This window comes from Malania oleifera, chromosome 1, assembly GCF_029873635.1.
Source record: "Malania oleifera isolate guangnan ecotype guangnan chromosome 1, ASM2987363v1, whole genome shotgun sequence".
NCBI lineage: Eukaryota > Viridiplantae > Streptophyta > Magnoliopsida > Santalales > Ximeniaceae > Malania > Malania oleifera.
The window spans coordinates 82,683,508-82,694,826 of NC_080417.1; the positions used below are offsets into that span (position 1 = coordinate 82,683,508).

Sequence of the window (11,319 nt, forward strand, 5' to 3'; positions counted from 1 at the left end):
TGGTGTCGGCGTCAAACGGCTTGAGGCAGCTGATATGAAACACATGATGCACTTTCGTTTGGTTGAAGTGTTGCGGTCTTCTTTCCCCCCTGATCTGCCCACTTCTTCATCTGCTTAGAAGCTTTCTCCATATAGACTAGGGCAAACTCTACACTTTGCCTCCATTCTCTGGTGAAGATATATGTTCTGGGACTCTTTCATTTGTATGGTTCGCAACTCCTTCACTGTCGTGGGGATCTTCTGTTCTTGAATCATCCTTACCTTCTCCATGCCCCCTCAGATACAACCTTGTTCAACCACATGACCAAGGAATTTATTGCTCTGTTAAGCGAAAGAGAACTTCCCTTTCTTCACATACAGATTGTTCCCCTCATCCTGTTGAACACCTTCTGTAGATGCTCTTCATGTTTCCTCTGAAACAACACCAATGCTCTAAACAGTGTTTTGGAAGGGTGAACACATCCTTCTTCCAATTCATCAAGCTATTTTCCTAAATTTACTATCTCTAGAGGTGCCATCCGACATGGCCCTTTAGCAAGTGGTTTCACTCTTGATAACAACTTGATTCATGCTCCACAATCCATCATGAAGGCAAATTGTCAGGCAGCTTATCCAGCAATACCTTCTTGTACTCATCCAACACCACTTGGATGGTCGTAGGCTCCAGCTCTTGGCCTACTCTTTGTCCACCACCACCATGGCTAGACGTGTCTGCTCAAGTTAATCTAATCCCTCAATGATTTGTATGTAGAAAGGGACTTCCTGTCGTCTCCTTTCATTGCAATGACTTGCACCATGCACGAGTGATCTCCCATCAGACATAGGGAACTAGCTGAAGGCATCAACACTGCCCTCATCCTCCTTAGGAACTCCATTCCTATAATGACTGGAAAGTTATCCAATGACACCGCTATGAAATTCACATGACCTTCCCACTATCCAAGCTTTACAGCAACTTGCTTGGCTACTCCCATAGTAGGCTGGGCTATAGAGTAACTGTTTTCATGTGTCCTGTATCCTTCTCTAAGGATAAGTTGAGTCTCCATACTTCCAACAGCGAAACAAAATTATGAGTAACCCCTGTATCCACCATAGTTCGGGTACTCTTCCCATTGATCCTTAAGTCCACAAACATTAACCCTTTTGCTCGTGTAACTTTTGGTGCTTTTGCCTTCTTTTCCAATGCGCTCACCAGCTGCACTAAACCTACGCTCGGGGCATCATCCTCTTACTCCTCGATTTCCACCACTTTTCCCTAAGTGGAAGCTTGTAAGGCATTGAGTAATCCCTTGTGTTGATGTGGGCATTTGCGCAGAAGGTCCATAAAGTGTTCCCATGTCTCGAAAAATTGTTCCCTATCCTATTGTGAGAAACTAGTGATGACCTTCCTCAGCTGGTTAGTCTTCCCAATGGGGAAGTACTTTTTCAAGATTTCATGTTGCATGGTGGCCTCATTGGTCACCGAGTTCGGCTCTAAGGAATTCAGTCAATATTAGGCTTTGTCCTTCAGAGAGAATGGGAATAGCCATAATCGAAGGGCATCATCACCAAAGTTGGGTATATGCATGGTGGAACAAATTTTTAGAAATTCATCAAGATGCTTGTATGGATTTTCAGTCAAATTCCCATAGAAGTTGGGAAGCATCAAGATAATGGAAGTCTTAATTTCAAATTGTACCCTTCAACATCCAAAAATCGGATACAGGATGGTGAAGTCTATATGTTGGGTGTAAAGTAGTCTCTAAGAGGCCGAAGAGGTTGCTCATCCACCACAAGTTGGTCGGGAGCTTAGGGTTTCGGGTTTTGAATGGCAGAAATCAAAGGACGTTCAACCATGACCTTAGGTTCAGACCACTTCGCTAACTCAGGACTAGAGGTAAATTTCCTAATTGACCTATAGGATCTCTCAATCTCAGGGTTTATAGGCACTAGCTCAAGATCAGAAAAGCGCAAACCCAGCATATACACATGCAGCACACAATGAAGACTTCAAAGTACCAAAAAAAAAAAATAGAAACAAAAGAAAACAAAGAAAAACAAAGCTGTAGTACTCTAAACTAGAAATTGGCTTACAACCATAGCTGAGTCCCCAACAATAGTGCCAAAATTTGGTAGGCTCGCCAAGGCTTGGGTCGTTAACTACCAAAATTAATATTTATAAACCTAACTAACCCCAAGTTCTGTATAATAATGAGTAAGTCGGGTATCGATCCATAGGGACTACAGTGCAATCGTTTACCACTGCTAGGCTAATTTACTACACTTTGTGTAAAAAGGGCAAAAGGTGAGATTTTGAAAGTGTTTTCTATCAAGTAGGAAAGCAAGTAAATTTATATTAACACTACTCCTATAAAGTAGATCTTAGACCATGAATCAATTTTAGGTTATCGTGTGTGATAGCTATGTCTGATCAGCTATCTGTACTAGGCTAAATGGTTAAGTGAACCGCTCGAGTGGCATAGGGTAGTGAAGGTGCACCAATCGTCCAGAGCACAATCGGGAACCAGGGTATATCCTATCCAACGATCACGAGAACACCCCATACATGAACCACAACCTAGTCCGTGTAAGTGACTGAATCCTTAACTATGGTATCCTTTACCCTATGGTCTCATTACAATCAAAGAAGTAAAATTGCATAGAAATTAAAGACAGAGTATTTAAAGTGCAGGTATTTAAATGAAAGAAGTAAAAGAATGTGTATTGAAAAATGGCTTCAATTGCAACTCAATGGCCTGTCACTAATGATCAAGAATACAATCAAGAACTAGTTATCTATGTGGCATCACTAGGAACTAGAAGGTTATCACAGGCCTTCGATGAATCCAAGCACGAACCAATACAGGAACTAAAAGGAAAGCAAGTAAAATCTACTCTAAGTGGCATCCAAAGACTCTCTAGGTCAGTCTATCACTAACCAAAGAAAGGCCAAAGGGGAACCCTAAGCATATAGTCGAAGCTAGGTTTTATATCCAAAAGGGTTTACAAGCTTTAAAATTCAAAGCAGGAAAGTTTTACAGAAAATCTCGCACAAAAGATTGCTAGCGCTCGCGTCTGTCGACCAGGTCACGCCCATGTCTTCCCTGGTCGCACCCTGGTTGAGTCTTATGGGAAATCTGGGATTCAAACTTCAGGCTTTCTTAACCTAGTCACGCCTTTAGGTCTTCCTGGTCGCACCAATGGTCAAGACTTATGGGATCTCAGCTTTAGTAAAATCTTTGGTTCTCGACCTGGTCACCCCTCATGGTCTCCTAGTCGAGTTGTTGGTCAAACCTCTTAAGATTTCTAGCACAATCAGCCTCAGGTTATCAACTTGGTCACCCCTCAGGGTCTTCAAGTCGAGTTACTAGTCAAACTCTCACGATTTATAGCCTAGTTTGTCTTAGGTTCTCAACCAAGTCGCCCCTCAGGGTCTCTTGGTCGAGCTGCTGGTCCAACCAAGTCTTATCTGCTTTGATGAGTTCAAGCTTTAGGGGTTTGGCTGAACATCATATTTGAGCTTTGTACATCACGATTACTCCCTTGGCTTCTCGTATTGCTTAACTTGTAGTGATCCTAAAAAAATTAATTAATTAATTAATTATTATTATTATTAATTAAATAATATAATATAATATTATATTATACAATAATATATATATATATATATATATGTTATCAGGAAGTCAGGAGAGACTTCCTCAGACTTCAATTGAATTGAAGTTCAATTCCCCCCCCCCAATACCATACTACTCTCTCTCTCTCTCTCTCTCTCTCTCTCTCTCTAAATTTCTCCTTTATTTCTCGGCTAAATAGAAAAATGAACATCATTTCCCAATCCTAACTCCTCTCCTCAGCATTTTAAATGGAGAGATTTCGTCATTTGGATGTCATATGCACCACTCTAGGTCTAAGGTTAGGGGAATTAATTAAGTCAGTTTATTTTGGAAATTTAAGCAATTAAATTTGAGTATGTGGATGATTTTAGTTTATTAAAAATGTATTTGGGAAAAATTAAAGAAAGTTAGGGTGATCATCTTTTTTTTTTTTTTCATAAAAATATATATTTTTGTGTTGAATGAGAAGAGTGGAGGTGATCATACCTTTATTTTCAGCAAAATAAGCCAATTATATTATGATATTAATACCCAAAATTGTGGGGCAATAGAAAAATTTACTATATCATATAATTAAACCTTTTGGAATTTTTATGGTATTATATTATCAAAGTGGTGGTATTATACTGGCTCTGGAGTGTTTGAGAATATGTGGATATTGTGAAATTACTATTTAGAATTCTATGTTGAGAAAAATGAGATTATGTTAGAATTGGTGTATTCCCAAGAGGGGAATTTTAAACTCTTCTCCTAAGTTTAATCAAATATCAGTATTACAAAAGCCCAGGGTCCTTTCATGTAATTGCAAACCCAATCAGATATTCAAACAATAAACATAAACATACAAGTGCAAAAAATAAATTGCGAAAAATAAAACTGACACCAGATATGTTATCGGGGTTCGGCCAATATTGCCTACGTCCCCGCCTTGGCTCACCAGCACAAGGATTCCACTATAGGCTCACTTCACGAGTGGAGCGACACCGTTTGCAACTAGGTCAATTAACGGAGCTGACCTCAACCTACAACCGCACATTACTAGGATGGTACACCTAACTTTTCAAACCGGGTCTAAGCCAATCTGGGACTTTTACCAGGGATAGTCTCCCTCTTCAAGCCCATACCTGTAATACAACAAATGTAATACAAATTTTGCATACAAATAAAGTTTCTTCTTAACACAAGCATATTTGTACCAATGTCAATCACTGCACATCAACAAGATATGAACTATAAGCTCAGTGATGTATATGTGCTATCAGTATTAATGTATATTCTCAAAAATGCACAAGAGCGTATAAACTAGTTTTTTCTTTGAAACACAGTATAGAATATCTCAATATCAAACTAGGGTTTGAAAGATACTAGCAATAATGTTAGCCTTGCAAGGATTAAAATCTTGTTTTGATGCTAACAAACAAGTGGAACTTAACATTTTTTGGTTGAGTGGTGATATTTTAGAACTCACAAGGATCACATATGTGAAAGCATGGTTAAAGTGCTCACAAGGATCAAATGAAGCTTAAAATCTTGTTTTGCTAACAAACAAGTGGATCATAACATTTTTTGGTTGAGTGATGATATTTCAGAACTCACAAGGATCACATAGGTGAAAGCAAGGTCAAAGTACGCACAAGGATCAAATGAAGCTTAAAAGAGTCAAAGCATGGATTTAAATAAAGCTTGAAAATTGTGAGAGCATGCATATTTGAACTTGCTAAAAGCCTAAATTACATTGAAAGCTTGAAGAAAAGATGGACTCAAAGTAAGGACATACATGAAGACTTCAAGAGTTTAAGGAATCTTAAGGAAGTTTTATGTAAGTACTTCAAAAAATTTCAATATGGATACATGAAACTCTTAGGTTAATTTCTTGGACCTCGATACCTTTTAAAATACTTGGAAAATATTTTTATAAAGTCAAAAGATATTTCAAATAGGATTAAAATTATTTTGAATGAAAAGCACCAAAAAGAGGATTTCCCAATTGCTGTCATTTTTTATACATACGTATTTGAGGTGCATTTTTCTCTATCAACAACTCCTTATTTTAAAATGTGTTCAACACGAAGGTTGTAGGATGTTCTCTTATCTTTCTTTTGACACCAAGAACACCAAATATATAGTTATATATAAAGCGTTATGACCAAAAAAAATAAATAAGGTCAAAGCTGTCAACAGGCTGAAAAATGTTCACAACAGAACTTCAGATGACTGAATAGCAGATAGAGCCCCTTCAGATGACTGAAGTGTAACTTCAGATGTCTTAAGAATATCTTCAGTTGGCTGAAGATTAAGTTCAGTCTTCTGAAGATTTTCTAAAGAGGCAGAACCACCTCAGACAACTGAACCCGATAGTTCAAACGTATGAACACTGTTAACGGACATATCTTTTAAAAGTTTTTAAATTCAAACTTATATTTCTTGTGCTCAAAACTTTCTATAAACTAGGGAAACACTCCAAGCCACTTGGGGAACACGAAATAGACTTGCTTTATAGTCTATAAATAGCCCCCTAAGGCTAAGGATTAAATACACCAAGAAAATATAGCAAACAAGCTTTCTTGCTCTCAAATCTCCCAATTCTCTCAAAGCTCTCTAGTGCAATCAATTTCCAAGTTTCACTACTGAGATTTGCTATGAATTTATCAAGAAAATTCTGAGTCTACTCTTAATTCTTTCAACCTAGAAAGAAGGCTTACAGTGATATCTTCTTGATCTTCACATTTCCTTATTGTGAATTTGATTGAAGTATATAGATATAACTTCTATTAATCAGCTCTTTGTGTGAGCATTCTTTATACACATCTATTTGATTCATATCTTGTAGATATTGACGATTCAAGGTTATTTGGATTGTTGGCTAAGCCAGAAGATATCGCTTAGAGAGGTGGGCTCTAGCCTAATTGAAGGAGTGATCGAATGAGAGTACATCGTTTGGAGAGGCGAGCTCTAGCCTACTAAAGTAGTGTGTAAAGGTGTTGTTCCACCCGTAAAGGAACAGGTTTAGTGCATCCTTTAGTGCTTTTCCAAAGTTAAGGTCGTAGATTGGGTATAAGCTGAACCTCATAAAAATCCCGGTCTCACTATTTCTTTCCCTTACTCTTTATTTTTAGCACATTTAAATTGCGTGGATGGTTTAATTGGTAATCATACAAACTATGTAATGTGGAAGTTAAATAAACTTAAGGTTCAATTTTGATTTGGGATTGCGGAAACTGAAAGGGAGTACGTTGGTTGATCAAACTTTTGTGGAAACCTCAAAAGGAAGTACGTTGGTTGGTTAACACCCAAAGAAAAATTAAGTAAGAGTTTATTTAAATTTTGAGTTGTTTGGGATTTGAGTTGTGGTTTGCATTGAAGAAACAATTTCATATATACAGGGCTTGATTCAAATTTATATACCCAGGGCTGACAACAAAAGTTGAAAGTTGAATCTAATATATTGATTAAATATATTGTGGTTGAATGGTTTAAGGTTTGATGTTGATTAGAATGTGTTTATATTCCAAAGAGTGCTGAATCTTGCAAGCTTTCATCAATCTAAATAGTGCTGCAATTAACTTGTACTTGGCAAATCAATTGGTTGTTTGATTGAACCTTGTTTTGGTCATTTGTTTTGTGGTTGTGGTTTGAATTTTGTTTTAAATATTTATTGCGTATTTGATAAAATAACAAGAAAACAAGAATTCATTTAAAAAGATTTAAAAGAAGTTAAGGATTCTTGAAGAGAATTAAAAGAAATTTTAAAACCCAATTCACCCCCCCCCCTCTTGGGACTACACCTTAGTTTTCAATTGGTATCAGAGCGGGGTTATAGCAAATCTTAATTAGTAGTTATAAAAAGATCTTAAAGGCTTACATAGGCGTAGCTATAAAAAGATCTTAAAGGCTCACATAGGCGTCGCTCCCTTTTGAGAGGGACAATCTTCAACTAGGCCTCCTATCTTTTTTGGATGTAACTACACTTTTTGGAAAAAAAAAAAAAAAACGAATGCAAATCTACCTTCATACTATGAATTGGAAATTTGGGAGGTTGTCATGGATGGTGACCAAATTCCCCTTAAACTAGCAGATGGAAAACAAGTTCCTAAGGAGAAAAATGATATGACATACTTAGATCATAAGATGTAGCAAGTTAATTCTAGTGCTATGAATGCTTTATATTGTGCTTTAGATGCTAATGAATTTAATATAGTAATGGCTTGCAAAATGGCTAAGGAAATATGAGACAAGTTAGAAGTCACTTATGAAGACACCATAGATTTTAGGGATAATAGGATTGATATTCTTACAAGCGAATATGAAGCTTTTAAGATGAACCCAGATGAATATATAACTAGCATGTACACTAGGTTCACTCGCATTATAAATTCCTTAAATGCCTTAGGAAAAACCTACACTACTTATGAGATGATAAGGAAAATTCTTAGAGGGCTACCACCTGTATGGGAACCAAAAGCCATTGCCATAATGGAAGGTAGAAATTTGAAAAACAATTCCTTAGATGAACTTATAGGTTCTCTCCTCATATACAAAATGACAATGAATTAAAGGAGTAGAAAAACCAAGGCCCAAGAATCAATAGCCTTTAAAATCTCAAAAGAAAACTCTAGTAGTGAAGAAGAAATGGATGAAGATGAACTAGCCTTCATATCTAAGAAACTTGCAAAAATCCTTGGAAGGAAAAACAAATTCAAAAGAAGAAACCAAGACTCCGAATTAGAAGAAAAAGAAATTAACAAAAAGAAATCCAAAAATAAAACTCCTACATGCTATAATTGCAATAAAGTTAGACATATAAAACCGGAATGTCCATTACTAAAGAAAGAGTCTAAGAAGAAAAACAAAAAGGCTATAAAAGTCACTATTTGGGATAGTACAAGTAGTTTGGAATATGAATCAAGTGACCAAGAGGTTGCTTATATCTGCTTTATGGCATGGGACGATGAGGAAACCTCCTCATCCAAACCCTTAAATAATTCTTGTAGTGATTCATCAAATGAATCTAATGATGAGTGTATGCCATCTTATGATAAATTACAAAATGACTTATTCAAAGTCCATAAGATGCTAATCAAAGTAACAAAACAAAACACATCATTGAAAAACAAGATCGATGGAATAATAAAAGAACCAGAATCAAGTAAGATTGCTGAAAATGATAAAGACTCAAAACTCATGGAAATATAAAATAAGTATGATGCTGCAATAAAAGAATAAGAAGCTAAAAATCTTGCTGAAACAAGAAAAAGACTTGAAAATCAAAGAATTAGAAAGCAAGAATGAAAAAATGATAGAAGAACTTCGATCCCTATCCTCTATAGAATATAAAAAAGACATATATATTTCTGAATTAGAAGATAAAATCAGAAAATTATCTCAAGAATTAGAAAAATCACTAAAGAAGGTTGATAATAAAAAAGACATCGAGATAAATGATATCAACAATCAAATTGAAGATAATGAAAAGATTATTTACAACTTCACAAAAGGAAATGAGAACTTTGACAAAATGATAGGTTCACAAAGGATGACATTAAACAAAGAAGGCGTTGGATTTAATGGGATTGAAAATAAAAAGAAAAAGAATCTGAAATTAGGAATAGTTTCCAAGAGGGGGGGTGAATTGGCTTTTAAAACTTTCATTTTAGTTCTTTTAAAAAATCCTTAACTTCTTTTAATATTTAACCAATTCTTTAACTTGTTTTTCTATTTTTCCAATCAAACAAGAACTTGGTTTCTTTTAAACAATCAACAACACAACACTATTGCTTAGCGAAACAAGTAATCAATCATCCAAGTAGCCAAGCCAATCAATCATAAATTAAAAGTAAACAACCAAACCAAAATTAACACATACACCACTTTGGCAATGTAAGCACTTAAAATAGTTTGTTTGTTTAGATAAGCCCTGTATATATGAAATTTGTACTTGCTGATATAAAACCCTGTATTGATGGTTTTGCTTCTTTAATATGATGTGCAATATAACACCCAATCAACACAATATTTATACCCTTCTCAATATTCAGAACTCAACTAAACTCTTAGTTAATTGATCCTTGGGTTGTTAACCAAGTAACGTACTCCCATATGGTTTCTGCAAAATATGATATAACCAATGTACTCTCTTTCGGTTTCCGCAACCCAAATAAAAAATCAAACCTAACGTTTACTTGATTTTCAAATCTACGTAGTTTATAGATTTTCAAATTTAAACCATCCACGCAATTTAAATATGCACTGAAAATAAAGAATAGGGAAAGTTAGAATGAGACGAAGATTTTTACGAGGTTCGGCTTCAACACGGCCTACGTCCTCGCCTTTGGAAAAACCACCAAAGGAGTCACTAAACTTGTTCCATTGACGGGTGGAACAAACCTTTACAACACTCCTTTGTTAAGGCTAGAGCCCGCCTTCTCCAAACGATGTCCCCTCGTTCGGTCACTCCTTACATAGGCTAGAGCTCGTCTCTCTAAGCAATGTCCCCTTGCTTAGCCAACGATCCAAACAATTCTTGGAATCGTCAATCTACAAGAAAAATAAAAAGAATAGCTATGTACAAGAAACACTCTCTAAAAAGAGCAAGTTAATACAAGTTTAGCACTATAAACTTCAATGTAAAATATCAATATGAAATAGAATGAAGTTTAAGTGTAGAATTTACCAATATCCTTCCTAGATGAGGATTAGCAGTAAGAATTCAGAGGAGGAAGGATTAACACTTCAGAATATCTTAGCAAAAGAGTTTTGCAATGAGTGAGCAAGAGAACTTGTAAGAACAAGAGTGCTTTCAGCTTCACAAACAAATTTTTCAATTCTTGGTTTGTTTTGATTTGCAAAACCATGTATTTATAGAAAGTTTGGAGCCCAAGCAAATAATATTTAAAAAATAAATTTTTTGAAATTTCTGCCTGTTAATAGTGTTCAGATGACTGAAGTCTCGGGTTCAGTCATCTTAAGTGGTTCTGCCTCTTCAAAAAATTCAGCAAAAAATCTTCAGATGTTTGAAGTTACACTTTGGTCATCTGAAGTAGTTCTATGTGTTGTTCAGTCAGCTGAAGTGCCTCCTGTGAACAGTGTTTGGTTAGTTGACCGCTGTGACCCCACTTCAGTGTTTTGGCCATAACTTTTTCTGTATAACTCCAAATTAAATTTTCATGGTGTAAAAAGAAATCTAAGAGAAAAATCCTACAACTTTCATGTTGAACACATTTTAAAATAAGGAGTTTTTGATAAAGAAAAAATTCATCTCAATTCGGATGTATAAAAACTAACAGCATTTGGAAAAAATCTTTTTGGTGATTTTCATTCCAAAAATAATTCCAACCTTTTTAAAATAATTTTTGACCTTATAAAAATATTTCCAAGTATTTTAAAAGGTATCTAGGTCCAAGAAGTTAACCTAAGAGCTTCATAATATTTCAAATGATATTTTAAACATTAAAGCACTTACATGAGACTTCTAAGACATTAACATTCTAGGTTCTTAAGTCTTCATGCTTTGTCCTTGGATTGAGTCCATATTTTCTTCAAGTTTCCATATTCTTTGAGCTTTTTCACTTTGCCTTTCTTTTGCTCTTTTGACTTTAATATTCCTTGACTTTCAACAACTCATTCATGTCCTCATAATCTTCAAGGTTTAATATATCATCTTTAAATCCATGCTTTGACTCATTAAGTTTCATTTGATTCTTGTGAGCACTTTGACCTTACTTTC

The 11,319-nt window shown here is 35.5% G+C and overlaps 1 non-coding gene across 1 annotated transcript; it reads left to right on the forward strand.

Annotated features, from left to right (window-relative positions):
• Positions 1–1,289: 1,289 nt before the first annotated feature.
• LOC131147362 (small nucleolar RNA R71) lies at positions 1,290–1,396 on the forward strand. Its single transcript, XR_009134749.1, has one exon. It is a non-coding gene; the product is annotated as a small nucleolar RNA R71 (small nucleolar RNA).
• The last annotated feature ends 9,923 nt before the right edge of the window (positions 1,397–11,319 follow it).